Raw genomic sequence first — 17,996 nt, forward strand, 5'->3', positions numbered from 1 at the left:
TAAATTAAAATTAAACAAATTGAACACACACACATGCATTCACTTATACAAAAATAAACACATTACAAACGAGGTATTGTCTTTCCAAATAGACAAACCTTGGCTTCACAATCACACATAGGTTTGGCTTTAGTTCTCTTGTATATTTCCATGGTCACATGGATTAATATCATGTGCATCTCAATCTGCACATCAGTAGGTCCAAAACAATATGCATACATATATGAAGGAATACACTTAAAAACACATAGCTTCCAATTTCACATCATATCATGGTTTCATCTCCTAATCAAAGAATAATAAAGATAGAATCAAATTATTTTTCCTAACAATCCATATGTTACCATTTACTAAATTGCAACATCATTGAAATCATATAAATAAAACATCATCAACATAAGTCTTGGAATCAAACATAATATGGGATATATCATATCCAATGATATCCAAGCATCTGTCAAATAGTCTCTAAATCAATATTGCATCAAAGTAATGTATCAAACAATAAGTCCATAGTGAAAAATAAAGAAGTGCTATGATGGGCTCTGGGTAGTGCCTCACACCCTCCCCTCCTAGGCATGAACTTCCTTCTAGAGTTCATCAAAAAGGTGGGGATACGAAGATCTCATCCACACTGCATCCTCCCATAATGTTGCAACCTCGTCATAACAATCCCATTGGACACTAACCTGGTCCAACTCTTGGCCTCGAAGAGACAGCATCTGGTGAGCCAAAATGTGAATGGGCTTCAATGCCAATTGCCCATCCAACTCCACCTGCAAGGCATCCCAATCTAGAATGTGAGACTCATCATAAGTATATTTACTTAGTACAGACACATGAAACACATCATGGATGCGTGATAGGCTAGGTAGAAAAGCTAGATGATAAACAACTGGTCCTATCCTCTCAAGGATCTCAAATGGTCCAACAAAATGAGGTGTGATCTTAGAACCCATCCATAATGGATTTGACTCTTACGCGGTCACACTCTCAAGAAAACTCTATCTCCAACCATGTAACTACTATATATCATCTTCACATCTTCATACTTCTTTTGTCTATCCCAACCCTCTCTAAGGCGTTGTCTAATCAAATCCACTGCTCCATATCTCAAACTAACTCGGGACCAATGGCTACTCTATCCTCAATGTGGTCTCAACTCAAAGGTGTTCTACATGGTCTGCCATGCAATGCCTGATATGGTGGCATTCCCAAGGAAATGTGATGCCCAATGTTATAGGTAAATTCTACCAAGTGAAGGTACTCCTCCCATCTAGTCTGATGATCCATGACATACATATGAAGCATATCCTTCAATACCTGGTTCACCCTCTCTATCTATCCATCTATTTCTGGATGATAGACTATGCTAAAGTTGAGTTTGGTACCCAACCCTGCCTGTAATGCCTTCCAAAAGGAAGAAGTAAAGAGGGAATCCCTATCTAAAATGATCCTACATGGAATGCCATGAAGTCTAACAATATCCTACAAGAACACTTGTGCCACTACTAGAGCTGTAAAAGTAGTTCGGACGGGTGAGAATTGATCCACTTTGGTCAACTTATCAACTATCACCATGATCACATCATGGTAGCGTGATGACATAGGAAGACCAAAGATGAAATCCATTGAAATTGTGTCCCACTTCTACTCTAGTTTCTTATGAGTTTGAAGCAATCCACCTAGATGGTCGTGCTCCACCTTAAATCTCTGGCACTCAAGGCAATGAGCTACTAACTTTGCAATGTGTTGCCACATACCCAGCCAATGATACAATTGTCTCAAATCTGGATGTAACTTCTTAACCCCGAGATGTGCTGCATAGGGTGCTCTATGAGACTCAGTCTTAATAAAATCATGCAATTTCCTGGAAGAAGTACATAAATGTGCCCTCTATGGCATATTAGTCCACCGAACTCCAAAGAATTATCTGCATACTTCCCTTCTAGGTCCCCTGAGATTGCACAACCTGACACACCTCTAAATACCACTTATCCTCAGGCAAGTGTTGCAATATACGATCTCTCAAATCTGTATATGTGGACATAGAGTATAACTCATGGCATCTCCTACTCAATGCATCTGCAACTACATTCTCTTTCCCCTTGATGTAGTGAACATCAGAATCATACTCACAGAAGAACTCCATCCATCTCCTCTGATGTGCATTAAGGTTAGGCTAAGTAAATATGTATTGCAAGATCTGATGATCAAAATGAAGCTCAAAGAGATGTCCTAAAAGAAAGTGTCTCCATTTCACCAGTCTGTACACCATTGATGCAAGCTCAAGGTCATGAGTAGGGTAGTTAAGCTCATGAGTCTTAAGTTTCCTAGACTCATATGCAATAACTCGACCACCCTACATAAGTATTGCTCCCAAACTATCCAAGGAAGCATATGTGCATACCACAAAATGGGCTGAGGGATCCGGAACAACAAGAATAGGTGTGCTAGTAAGTGCCTTTTTGAGTTCCTAAAAGGCCCTCTCACACTTTTTTGTCCACTCAAATTTCTTTCCCTTTCACTGAAGGGATGTAATAGGGTGTACAACCCTAGAGAACCCCTCAATGAAGTGTCTATAATACCCTACTAAGCCCATGAAGCTCCTAACCCCTGTCACACTGGTTGGCATTGGCCAATCCATGATAGCTCTAATCTTTGATGGGTCAACTGAGATCCCATCACCTGATATGACATGTCCTAATCATCAACCTTTGTATGAAAGAAAGCACACTTAGACAAGTTGCCATACAATTGATTCTCTCTCAAACACTGCAATACCTGACGCAAGTGCTCTTCATGCTCTTCCTCATTCCGAGAATATATAGATATATCATTGAGGAACACAATCATGAATCTGTCAAGGAAGGTACAGAAGACACCATTCATGAGACATATTCGTAAGGCCAAAAGGTACTACTGTGAACTCATAGTGGCCATATCTTCTTTGGAAAGTGGTTTTGTGAATATCATTTTCCACTATCCTCAACTGATGGTACCCTAACTTTAGATCAATCTTAGAAAACACTTTGGCACCTTGTAACTGATCAAATAAATCATCAATCCTGGGCAATGGATACCGTTTCTTAATGTTAACTTTGTTTAACTATCAGTAGTCCATACATAACCATAGGGATCCATCCTTCTTCTTTACGAAGATGACTAGTGTGCCCCAAGGGGAGATGCTAGGATGAATATGCCCTTTCTCTAAAAGTTCCTCAAGCTGAATCTTGAGCTTACTAAGCTCATTAGTGGTCATTCTATAAGGTGCTTTTGAGACTAGCTTGGTTCCTAGTACAAGATCTATATGAAAATCAATCTCTCTATGAGGTGGCATACTAGGTAGCTTGGAATGAAAAACATCTGCAAATTCCTTAAGATTAGGATGATCATCAAGTGAGGGTTCCTTCTCATCCTCTTCTTCCCTGTCACTAATGGTGATGGCAAATAACTGACATCCCTTTCATATGCTCTGCTTAAGCTGCATAGTGGATATCATACAAAGGGATATGGGTCTCTGAACTCCTGAAATCATTGTGGAAGTGCCATGATCATCTACACACTCAATCTTCTTGTGCCGACAATCCATCTTGGCTCTATGGGCATATAGCCAATCCATGCTAAGAATAATGCCATAAGATTCTCGTGGTGTAACTCGAAGGTCTGATATGGTGGTCATACTCCCAATCGAAAGCTAACAATCCCCAACCACTAATTCAATAGACACTCTATCTCCTAATGCTAACTCAACCTCCCAACTAACATCCTACCTAGTTGCCACTAGCTTGCAACACTCCACAATCAATGGAGAAATAAAAGAATCAAATAGGATAGTAACACTACTACCTCTAATCATACTTGTGGCCTCTATAACTATGGTCTAATGCTCAGCTTGGTGGTTATCAACTGCTATGAAAACTCTATGGCACTTACGCATGTCCCCAACTGTAGGTTCTAAACCTTCCATGCACTAACTACTTGCCATCTATCCCTATGGGAACTCTCTCGCCATGTGTCCCATGGCACCACAAGTAAAGAAAGCACCATGTACCTAAATTTGTAAACCCTATGGCCTAGAATAATGTTGTCCTCCTGTCCTACTAGATCCACTATAACCTCCCCTGGTGGACTGTTGAGTCTATGTTAGAGGTGTGTATGGAACTTGTGATCATTGATTATGTCTAGGACCCTATGTTTGCCATTGTTTGGGATTAAAGCCCCCAATGTCCCTATGGAGGCCTATGCCTCTGATTCTACTGAGATTTCTGCTAAGGCTAAGGGGGTTTGTAGGACCCCAAAGAATATATATGATTGCCCTTCCAATGGGGTTTCTGAAATCCAAATGATTGTGGTGCAGGGTTTCGATTCTGAAACCGACCGATCTCGTGTATCTTGTGGCTTACCCTGAATCTCCTTTGCTAATAAGGCCTTCTCCATGGCAACCCAAAGGCTCCCTGGAGATGCCATGCATACGGGTCTTGCTATCTCAACATTCAGTCCTCTGATAAAATGGTTAACTAGCAATTTCTCATCCTTCATGTAATCCACATAAGGTAGAAGCTCAAAGAACTTTCTCTCATACTATGACACCATGAGTCCCTTCTGCTGAAGGTCATGGAACTCATCAATCCAGCACTACCTAAAGTGCTTTGACAAGTATCTATCTCTAAACCTCTCCAAGAAGGTACCCCAAGTTAGTGTCTCAATTACTATGGCATTCTTATATTCCTCTTGCCTCCACCATGTGGAAGCTAACCCTCTCAAAAGATGTATAGAAAATTGTGCTTTCAAATTGCCCTCATAGGGATGCAATCCAAAGCACCTCTCTAAGCTATAAAGCCATGACTCTACTTCTACCCCATCGGTAGATCCTGCAAATGAAGGTGGTTGTAGGCATAGAAGCTCTTTGATCCGATCTCCCAGATCACGGGATGGTCTCTCTACAACCACTAGCACTATAACTAGTGGTGGCTTTGGTAGATGAATTGACTTGGGCTCATGCTCTACGTATCCCTCTACATGGCTAGGAGGTGGACTCCTACTCTATTCTCTAGCTGTTGATCTATAACCCTCTGAACCCTATTGTTCTACCTGGTGACTTGATGGAGATAGTCTATCCTGGACTATCCCTATCAGGTTCTACAATGCATCCAATATGTCTCGGTTTGGGTCTAGAGGTTGTTCGAGAGGAGCTTCCTGATTCCCTTCAAGAACTGACACTTCTTGCCCAACGTCTTCACGTACCATGCGAGCACATCTAGGACCCCTTTCGCGTCTGTGAGCTTGTCGCATAGCTAGAGGCATCCTACTCAAGCAATTAAAAATTTTAAGAAAAACATAATGGAAAAAGGTTCCTAGTGTTGAAAACCCTTCTTTGATACCAAAATGTAATGCCCAAACTTTAGGGCAAAAACACAACAACAATTTTCTTTTTAAAACAAGGCTTAATTACTTGAGTTTACGTAATGTGAAGATGTGGTTGCTCACTAAGTTTTACTAACTTGATTATCCTAGCATCAACTTAATGTGATCTCAAATGTGAATGGCTAAATATTTTATTTAAAATTTAATTAAGATTGCAACATGTAACATACGTTGTCGATGTGGGGTAAATTAACCCCTTAAGCTATTGCTCTACATTGCACCTATTAGGGAAATAGTTCTTCGAAATAAATTAAAGATACCATCCTTAGGGTTAACAACGTTACTTTCATTAGATTTATTAAATTATTATTTATTAATTCACACTAATTGTTCGAATATCTCCATACATTTAAATATAACCTTTCTAGGGATTAAAATCCGATTTCCCTAGAATTAACTATTTTAGTCCACTATCGTTTAGAGTTAATTAAATTATCTCAAATAACGTCATTTAAAATTTAATGCTAAATGTATTATTTAATTGCAAGTTTACCAACTTTAATACATTAATATTAATATTAATTTAATAGTCATGGTTATCTAATTACCGATAGGGTCATTACACTATTTAAAATTATAACGACCCCCATATCTTAATATTATTTAATTAACCCCGGGGTGTCTATTTACATTTGTTGTGTGTGTGTGTACCTATATATTTAAATAATAATCCCATGGGATGAAAAATACACACCCCTTTAATTTCTTTAAAAAGTCCCTATTCAAATAAATATTTATATACGTATTTAATCACATACCCCATGGGTATGTAATTAAATACACATACAAATATTTCACAAAATTGTCACTTAAATCTTTTATTCTTGAAACCCTATTCCTTTTCTATTAATACATTTAGGGTTTATTTATCTTTTAATTTTGGACCCCTTTATTTCCCCCTAACTTGAGTTAGGGCTTTCCATTTTTTTTTTGGATTGTTTGCAGGGGGGTTGGATCTTATTCTAGGCGACTGAATGGCATTGGGCACCATTTTCATGCCCCTGTTTGCAGAGTTGAACGACTATGGAGGTGTCGATTTTTGTTTTAGTGCAGGGTGTATAGTGGGGGTGGGGGTGCCACTATGTGGGGCATGGCCCACCTATGTGGGTCACGACCCACCTATGTGGGTCGCGGCCCACATGCCACCCCTCCCAAAGATAAACTTTTTTTTTTGTTTTAATTTTTTTTTTTTGAACAATGTTTCGGCTTTAAAATATAAATATATATATATATATATACATATATGTATATATGTATATGTATATGTATATGTATATATGTGTGTGTGTGTGTGTGCATACACACACACACATATATGCATATATATATGTGTATATATATATATACATGTACATAGATATGTATACATAGATACGTATACATAGATACATATACATAGATACATATTCATATACATGTACATACATGTACATACATATATATATATATATATATATATGTATGTATGTATGTATGTATGTATGTATGTATGTATGTATGTATGTATGTATGTATGTATATGTGTGTATATATATCTATATATATATACACAAAAGCTTAAATATGTAAAAAAAATTAACAGTCTCTACTATATATATATATACACACACACACACAAACGTATATACACAAAAACATATACATAGAATTTTTAAACAATCTTTGTTTTATATTTATATATGTGCATATATATGAATATACATATACACACACATAAGCATATACATGGTATATATATATATATATACTCAAATATAAACACATAAATGATGATATATATACATAGGTTCTATTTTTTATTTTTTTCTAAGATTTAAATCTGTTTTTCCAATTATGATGGGTTATATATATATATATATATATATATATATATATATATATATATATATATATATATATATATATATATATATATATATATATATATATATATATATATATATATATATATATATATATTTCTTTTAAATCCCTATAGTGAATTATTTCCTCGATTCTGGTTTTATTTCCAAATTTGCTAGTTGCAAGTTTTAAATGTAGAATGTATGAAAGGCATGTATTTTTATAGGTTTAAAGACTATTATTTTTATATGAGTATATGAAATGCTAATATGGTGTTTTAAATCTAAACTTTTTAGAATATCTAATAAAAGATTTAAAACATTAACAAAAGTAAAAATAGATCTAAATCCATTTCTTTTTACAAGTAATTTATTTTCCTATATTGATACAAATATAAATACTGTAAATAGATTCTATCTCTTCCTTTATTTTTTTGTAAGAATGCACTTTCTAAGAAATAGAACTATCTATGAGTGTAAACAAAATGTAACTAAATGTAATACAAGTTTAGAAAAGGAAAGGTTTTATTAACTTAAATCTGAAAACAACAACTCATTGCCATTTAAAAGAAAGTTAAACTTTTTCAACTTAGTATTTATTCAAGTAAAATTTACAACAGAAATACTATACATTCTTGTCCCTCCTTTTTTCTTCTAAATACATATACTTAATGAAATAGATAAAACATTGTCACATACATTTTCTTAGAAACTCAATAGTAGGTAACGGAAATTCATAGGTTTTGTTTCCTTTTACATTCTTTTTCATTAATAAGCATAAACTAAAATAGTCATGAAGTTGCAACTTGAAACATTTCTCAATCAACCACATATATAACTTTCCTTCTTCTATCGTCTACACCCAAAATGCAGGCCTGCAAATAAAATAACTCATTTGGTTGTGACCATGGAGGCTCACCTCCCAACCTAGGCCTATAAGAGGCCACCCTCGAGCTTGGGAGAACTGAGTGCCAAATAGGTTACAAACAAGCAACACACACATACAATTTTCAGATTACAAGGAGGAAACATTCAACATAAAATTCCCAACCCAAGCTTAACACTTAGCCATAAAAAATGACATTTTTTAGGTGGGGTGAAGGTGGACTAGACATGAGCAGGTTTGCAAGTATAATACAATAACCCAAGGCCATCACAAGGCCAAAAATCTCCTTTCAAACTTGGTCTCTCATGACCATAAAAATAAATCTCTTATGACCCCCTAAAGCTTTCAAGCCAATTCCTCTCTTATGACCCCCAATTTTAACAAATAAAATGCAGCAAGGATCCCAGATCCTTGTTTCCCTCTCTTCCTAGAAGAGAGACTCTACACTCTATGAATGTCAAACTCCCTTCACCCCAAGACTACTCTACCCTCCCAAGGGTGAGTTTGGTCTCGACTTCCATAAACAATATTAAAAAAAAAACATACTAGACTATGCAACAATCCATCCAAAAATTCACAATAACACCAAATCTATAAATACAACAAGTAATTTTACAACATGTGGATTTTCACATAAAACAACCAAAATATGCATTTTAAAACCTAAGGGTGATAATGCACCAACCTCAACTCCTGCAATGAAATGTGATGAGAAGATTTTATGAAGAGCCTCCAACCCAAGCCAACAATATTTCCACCAACTACAAGATTTATACCTTAGCTAAATTTTCTTCTTCAAAATCCAATACATTCAACAACTCTTGATCTCCAATATTGGAGAGTGGGTGATGAAAATTCTAAGTTTGACTTTTTCTCCTAAGTAGACTCATCTCACACTTTCCAACTTCCTTGGAAAAGGATGATGAAAGCTCATAGGTTGATCTTCCCAACCCTCTTATAAGGTTTCTAAAAGAGGAAACTAAAAAGGTAAGTGTAAGGTGGGGAAGTGCATCCAGCACAAGAATGGAAGGTTGTCTTACCAAGACTCAATCTTCTAAAAGTTGATTTCAGCCATCAAGAAAATGTCACTTTTGAAGTGACTTGGCAATCACATGTGAGTGGTTCTATGCCCAAAAGGGTCTCTTACCCATAGGTATATCAAGTTATCCTTCAAAAATGAATTAACCTCAACTATAAGAGTTAGTTTGAGCCCCCCCCAAAACCCACCTAAAGTTTACCTATGGGTCGAACTTGATTTGACCATTCCAAGGGCTCCCTAACCAAGTTATCTTTTGGAAAAACTAAATGAGGTTTGAGAAATGCATAGGTTTTCATATTTCCCTCTCAAAGACATGTCACATGCCAACTCACAACACATCACAAGTGTCAAGTGACACCATAAAACACAACACATCAACATACACTTTGGACATGTCTTTTCAAGGTGAAAATAAATTAAAATTAAACAAATTGAACACACACACATGCATTCTCTTATGCAAAAATAAACACATCACAAATGAGGTATTGTCTCTCCAAAAAGACAAACATTGGCTTCACAATCACACATAGGTTTGGCTCTAGTTCTCCTGTATCTGCATGGTCACATGGATTAATATCTTGCACATCTTAATCCACACATCAGTAGGTCCAAAACAATATGCATACATATATGAAGGAATACACCTAAAAACACATAACATCCAATTTCACATCATAGTATGGTTTGATCTCTTAATCAAAGAAAAATAAAGATAGAATTTAATTACTTTTCCTAACAATGCATATGTTACCATTTACTAAATTGCAACATCAGTGAAATCATATAAATAAAACATCAATTAAGCATGCATACATGAATCATAACATCATCAACATAAGTATTGAAATCAAACATAATATGGGATATATCATATCTAATGATATCAAATCATCTGTCAAATAGTCTCTAAATCCATAGTGCATCAAATTAATGTATCAAATGATAAGTCTATAGTGAAAAATAAAGAAGTGTTATGACAGGCTCGAGGTAGGGCCTCACACATAAAAGGAATAAACCCTAACTTCTAGTGGCACGCTATCATAGACATTCCTTATTTGAAAATGCTTGTGTAGGCATAATATTTAAGATCACGAGACTGAGTAAACATAGACACAATAATGAAAATTAAGAATCACATAGTCATTAAACTATAAAAGGTTTGATAATCTCAGAACTACAAACAGAGATTGCACATACCAAATAATGGAATGGAGAATGATTTATAGAGAGGGGAAGTCATGGCACATAATGACTAACTTCTTTTCATGAGTGAATTACAATTGAATATGGCAGAGGCAAGAATGCACAATCCATCCATATTGGGTTGATGTCTCTCCTTTTCATGCTAAAAACCCCCTTTTAATATGTAAAACCCCCTTGAGAAGCTTCTAGGGGTAAAAGGAACAACTCCCAAAAGAATCTTCCTTTGCTACATGAAAGACACATGCCCTTTCTCCATTATGGGTCATAGTATGAAAAACTTTCATCTAAATGTTAAAACCCAACCTTCTTTCCTAATGTCTTTATTTTCTCTTTTTCTACCCTCCACATGAAGGAACAACGCCCTTTTAAAAATGAATCCTACTCTTATTTCCCCCTAATTCCACCATTCGTTGGATTGGAAAAGATTCAACAAATTCTCATTCCTGCTCAGTAATAACATTATTTCAAGATTTTATAAAGTGAGGTGCTTCAACCAAAATTTAAAAAAAGAGAGTGCGAAGAAAATGTACTATAATTCTAGCGACTTGCAAGGGATGTGTGCCTGCACACACCAAATCCCCAAATCTCTGGTTCTACAAGATAGAGACTTATCCATTGGGTAATGGAGTCAAGGACCCATTACACTCAATGTTATGACCACTAATGCCTCTACAATTATTCCCATTGATGCCTCTACAACTTATTAAATGTAAAATAGACAAATAAAAAATATGGGAACATGCCCATTCACTGAAGTGGCAAAATAACTTTTCTTTTTATTGATGTTGCTCATTGTTATTAACCTTGAAGAGATTAAAAACCAGATAAAATCTACAAAGAAATATAATAGAAACTTATACCTCTTTGCCTCTCTACATTCTATAATATTTTCTCTCATTTCGTGATACAATTCATATTGATCTACACATTGCCCTTAATTTAGTTGGGTGCGAGAGGATGGTATCAAGTATTGAAGCTCAGACTCATTTGCATTTGGAGATGATTAGTACCTTGAAATAAAAAATGACTTCATTTGTATAGACCTCTTCATGAATGTGACCCACAAAAGAACCGAAAATCAGTTTGAAGACAACTACCCATAATCACTTTGAATGTGATTGGAATTCCATTCTAGAGAATGAACAAGGTGTAAATGTTGTTTTCACCTTGATCTTTACTATTGCAAATAATTTTTGAAAAGTTATTGCATGGAAGATCCGAGTGTATTTGGGGATCTATGTCAAGGGGGCAATATTCATCCTTGATAATGGAGAATAGATCTAACCTCTCCTTTGTGTTTGTATTCTCTTGATTCATTCTCATATGATGACTATCTAAAACAATCTTTGAAAAAAAGACTTCGATATGTTCAATGGTGCAACCCTCGTCATCAAGGAGGCAATGTCCTTGCTGGATGATTGAGAACAAATCTTTAATTTGTTCTTCATATGATTAATATTTACTATGTCATCTTCTATCGAATGTGAAATATCATTGTACAAACTAATGCAATCACTTTCAAAAGCTTTGTCAAAATTTCCTTTGCAACTTCTTGTGATATAAGACTTTTATCATTTGTTTTCAAGTAATTTTCAGCACCAAAAGTTACCAAGGTTTCATCATCATCAAAATATTCCTCATCTTCTTAGTTTTGATTAAGTAAAAATAGGTTTTTGAAAGGAACCTAAACCTTATTACATATCAGGAGATAGAAAAAGCATTAAAGCAGAATAAAACCGTGCCTGAACACCCAAACATAAAACAGTTCCCAACCAAAACAAAAAGGGAACTCAAAACACATAGAGCCACTCAAAGACAACAAAAGGATAGCAAAATGACAACACAAAGACAAAGATAGAGACCAAGACAGCTAAATATTTTTCAAAATATCTTCTGCATAAAGCGCCAGCTGCTTCATGTTGTCTACAAAGTTCTTCAATTCATCCAACTCTCATCCCTTGATATCACCCCGATTCTTGGTGTTGGCCCTAGTTCTCTTCTCATGACCTTTTTTCTCCATCCGTTCCTTGTTGCTCTCCTTTCCTTTAATGTTATCAAATCTATTAATCAGAATATTCATATTATCCACATAGGCCTTAAGAATCTGGAAATTTTGTTCAGCAATCCTCTTCACAGTTAATTCCATCTTGTCAACTCTATTGACCAAGTTGTTCATGGTAGTTTCCAGCCCATTCACCTCTCTATTCCCTTCCATTTCCTTAACCTTCTTTTTTGTTTCAAGAATTTTACTGACCATGGCCTCAATAGCTTTAGCATTGTTGATAGCAACCACTAATTCTTTAACATTTTCAGAAAGAGGCTTCTCGCCTATCGTAACATTTTTTATAACATTAATATCATTCTTCAGGTTGCTGATATCTTTCACAATTTTGTTGATAGTTTCACATAATCCCTTAATACTATCATTATCCCCATGACAATCACTAGGATTTCCCCTTTTATTCTCTTGGTTGTATTTCTTCAATCCTTGAGTACTCATGTCCTCACCACGACCCACATCTGGAATCTCATCCTCCTCCTTACCCTTCATATTGTCATTTTTTTCCTCCTCTGCATCCTCATTAGAAGCTATCAATATCTATTTTTTTGCCTTGTTAGCTCCCCTACTGGTATTCTTGTTCCTCTAGGTTTGTTTTCCCATTCCCTTCCCTTTCCTTTCTTGCTTTTAATGAATTTCTCCTCAAAGGACTCATCCTCAGAGTCTGAGAGATCAGAATCAACAACAATCCTCTTTATTTTCCCCTTATTCCTCCCCTTTTTGCTGAGATCCTCCGACTCACCTTCAGTTTCAGATTCAAAGTTGAAACCACTATACTCACTTTCCGTGTCATCATCCCTAGTATTTTTACCTCTAATTGGTTTCTCAATGGATTTCCCTTTCAACAATTTGTAAACTAAAACCATAAGACCCTGATGAAGAGAATGGTCCCCCTGAGGGTCTTTTTGCATTTCTTTAATGGTATGATCCATGGAACAAGCTAAATAATAGGGCAGGCTTACCTTTTCACCATGGCAGAAGTGATTGAGCAACACAAAATGGTGCCCATAAGTCCTCATGAATCTTCCATCCAAAGTAATGTAGGTTATGGTAGCAAACAACATGAACCTCCATGGCCTACAAATACGCTTGGGTGAGTGGTAGGAGTTATCCACCTTCACCATTTTCTTTGTTTCACCATCCATGATAGGAAATCTATCCATTGCCTTATCAGAAACACTTCGATCTCTATAGAAATTAATACCATCTTTCACCATCCCCGTAGCTTATGCAATGATATCTTCATCTACCATCATCATCTGGGTGCCCATCAGAACTTTTCCATTCTTCCAATTCTTTATGAAATGCTTGGTAATTGTTGGGTCTTTACCACAAAGCCTTTCCATGAAAACACTTAAACCCCCCTCTTGTAGAATCTCCCAAAACTTTTTGTTCTTCTTCCAATCCGAACATGAAGTTGGTTCAAACCTCTTTTTGTTCCCTCCCATTTTTCCCTCAAATTCACTGGAATTCCTAATCTCAGCTCTGATATTTCCTCTCTGGTTTCTATTATTGCTCTGAAAAACAACCCAGAATTCATGCCATGTTAATATGATATGACTATTAAATAAATACTCAACACCGCCGATGTAAGCCTTCATCAATAAAAGGGGGAAAGGCATTAGGAATTATGATTAATGATGCCACATTGCTTCATTTGGATATGGTCCAGTTCGAACAAGGATTTTGCCTCACACACAAGTTTGCTCTCACCATTAATGGTAATGATTTTCTCAGATCAGCAGTCCAAATTGACTTCCCAGTCAGCACACGAGTTAGCTTCCCTATAAACATGTGTGAAAACACACATATCGAAGGTTTCACTTATTTCCTTCATAGCTTTAATAGCATTTTTTATAGACCAAGAGGGCGGGAACACCTTATTCAAACAATTTATAATATTCAAATAGTCGCCTTCACACCATACTCTGGTACAATTGACTTCCTTTGCTAGAACCATCCCATGATAAGCAGCCATGGCCTTAGCAATGTGATTAGTTTGACTACCAATAGGAATATATTTAATGGTTTTGCATTTTCCCCATTCATCCCTTAAAACCACACCACACCCCACATTGCTAGGGTTACCCTTTGAAGTGCCATCGAAGTTGATTTTCATCTAGCCATGAGGAGGGCTTTCCCATTTCACACCTTCTCTAGGACTAGCCTGAAAGATGTCACTTCCCTTTAATCTCCAATTCTTGAAAATAATATGATCATCCTGATCTTTGGGGTTAGTTATTCCACCCATGATGTTGATATTCTCCACCATATTTCATTTGATTTTCTCAAAAATTATTTGAGCCTTAGACGCTTTATCTCTAAACACTCTTTCATTTCTCTCTTTCCATATTCCCTAGCAAATATGAGGTAAAGCCAATCTCCATAACAAAATTATAGACTTATTCCTTGAGGGGTGATGTCATGAATTAAAAACCTCTTGGACAGATTCCGAAAAGGCCCAATGGATATTGAAGTAATCTAGACATATAGCCCAGATGTCAGCAGAGAAGGGATAGTGGAAGAACAAGTGGTTAATGATTTCCTCATTTTGCATACAAAGAAGACAAACACTAGGCATACAGAATCCTCTAATTTTGAGGTTATCAATAGTCAAAATTTTATTTTGAAGGACAGTCCAGAAAAAAATATTAATTTTGGGAATTAGGCCTTTCATCCAAGCCTTAGCCCAACAAGGACTCTCCAAATTAGAAAACTACTAATTATAGAGAGAGGCAACAAAAAATTTACCATTTGTAGTAAGTTTCCAAATTAGCTGGTCATCATCATCCACCACCACCATGGAATTCATAATTTTGTTCAGATTACCAAGGGAGGGATCAACTGGGGATAATTCCTTCCATTGTCCATCATTCCAGTAGTCACCCACCATAGTGCCATATTTTTCCTTACATTGAACCTAAAATTTGCCCCAATCAGGGCTATCACTCAACGGGGAATCAAACAACCAAGAGCCTTCCCATAATTTAATGAGATTACCTTTCCCCACCTAACATTTCACACCTTTAGCAATTAGATCTCTATTTCTTGTAACATTTTTCTAGATATTAGAGCCAATCAAGATATCTTCAGCATTGAGGAAACTTTGAAGAGTAGGGAATTCTCTTTTATACTTATTGTCCCATATCAATTTCCATTCTCCCTCAGTGTTATAACCTCTCCATATCTACTTAGCCATGAGAAACTCATTCATGTCTCTGATTCTTCTAAGGATGAGACCTCCCTTTCTTATAGGTTTACAAACCTTATTCCACGCAATCGGATTCATTCTCTTCTTTTCCTCAACCCCTGTCCACAGAAAATTTCTTTGAATTTTTTCAATAGCCTCCACAAACTTGGTTGGAATTATAAAAAGGTTGATGGCATAAAGTGGAATACTCTAAAGAGTAGATTTCAAAAGCTGGACCTTACCTGCTTGGCTGAGCAAAGAGCCTTTCCATCCAGCTAACTTCCTATGAAATTTATCCACAAGAGCACCCCAAAAAGTATCTAGTGGGACTTGACATAAAGGGAGCCCAAGATAGGAAGCAAGAACATTCCTCAATTGGCATCCCAAAATGTTACTAATCTTTATCTGTCTTCTTTCTAGAGTGTTGATGAAATAGACAAAACTTTTACACCAATTTATCAATTGACCGCTAGTTGTCCCATAACTATCCAAAGCTTTCTTTAAGCTCCTAGAGTCTTTCATTCAAGACTTCCCCATAATAATAGAGTCATCCACAAATTGTTGATGGGAGCAAACTTAGTTTGCCAATGAAGGTTTCAGCCCACAAAACTCTCCCTTCTCAACAAGTTTACCAATAAATCTTCCCAGACATTTTGCCATGATAATGAAAAGAACTAAGGATAGAGGATCCCCTTGTCTGAGACCCCTTGAGGATTTGAGAAAGGGGGAAGGAGACCCATTGATTAAAATAGAAAAAGAAGCATAAGATACCAATTGCATAATAAGACAGATTCTTCTAGAGCAGAAACCAAAAGCAAAGAGAACATCCATCATAAATTCCTAGTCAACTCTATCATGGGCTTTAGATAAGTTAAGCTTCAAAAGAAAGACTTCCTTTTTAGCACTAGAGAGAGAGTGAATATTTTCATGGACCATGATTATCGAATCCAAAATTTGTCTCCCAGGGACAAAGCCACTTTGCTGGAGAGAAATGATAGAGGGGAGCAGAGTCAAGATTCTAGAGGTCAAAACCCTAGAGATGATCTTGTACAAAGAGTTGCATAGGCTGATAGGTTTAAAAAGATCCATGGAATCAATACCCATCTTTTTGGGAATAAGAGAAATGAAAGTACCATTCAGTTCTTTCAAAATTATTCTCGCACCAAAGAATTATTTCACAGCACTAGAAAAATCACCTCCAACAATATGCCAATACATTTGAAAAAAGAACATAGGGAAACCATCCGGGCCCAGGGCCTTGTTACATTCAAAGGAGTTGATAGCTTTCAGAATCTCATCATTGGATGGTATAGTAGTGATATAGGAATTCTGATCCGCATCCAAGATAGAGGGGATATAGTCCATAAGGTCCTTTTGAGCCTACAGATCCAAGTTTTGTTCCTTAGTCACGAGGTTGGAGAAGAACTCCGAGGTTGTATTCCTCATAGACTCTTCATCTTCAACAATTCTACCATTCACTTTAAGCTGAGATATCCTATTGATGGCCTTGTGTTTCAAAGTGGACATATGAAAGTATTTGGTATTTCTATCCCCTTCCTTCAACCAAATATTTCTCGACCTCTCTTTCCAGACATTTTCTTATTTTTCTATTATGTCATGATATTTCATGAGAATCTCGTCTTCAACCTCTCTAGAGACCTTGGTATAGCCATTATTTTGAATCTCATCCTAGATATCTTTTAGATCTAAGAGAATGGTAGCTTTGGAAGAAAAGATGTTCCCAAAGGACTCCTTATTCCATCTTTTAATATTATCTTTCACAAACTTCAACTTTTTGACCACCTTATACATACCATTTCCTTCAATTCTTACCTATCACCATTCCTTGATTTTGCTTTCCATATCCGGGTGTTTTGTCCACATTCTCTCAAATCTCTAAGGGAAATGTCTTCTTCCCTTATTCACATTAGTCGTAAAGGATATAGGATAATGATCCGACCCGGCCCTGATATGAGTCGATAAAGAACAAAAATGAGAATTAAACCAATCCAGAGAAATTAAAGCTCTGTCAAGCCTGACCTGAATTAAGTCTTCACCACTCCTTCTATTGGTCTAGGTATATTTAACCCCTTGCAAATCAAGATCATGGAGAGAATTATTAATGATTAACTCCATCAAATCCAATCTGTTGTCCAGATTGGTTTGGCTCCCTCCCTTTTTCTCATTTTCCCTCAAAGGGGTATTGAAATCCCCCATAATAATCCATCTATCTTTAGCAAACTTACTTCTAAATGAGGATAAGCTTTTCTAGAAATCACTTCTACCAGTCTTGGTGTTAGGGGCATACAAATTAGTCAAGACCCATGAAGTACCCTCTTTCAAATGCT

This window comes from Cryptomeria japonica, chromosome 1 (assembly GCF_030272615.1).
Source record: "Cryptomeria japonica chromosome 1, Sugi_1.0, whole genome shotgun sequence".
NCBI classification, from domain to species: Eukaryota; Viridiplantae; Streptophyta; class Pinopsida; order Cupressales; family Cupressaceae; genus Cryptomeria; species Cryptomeria japonica.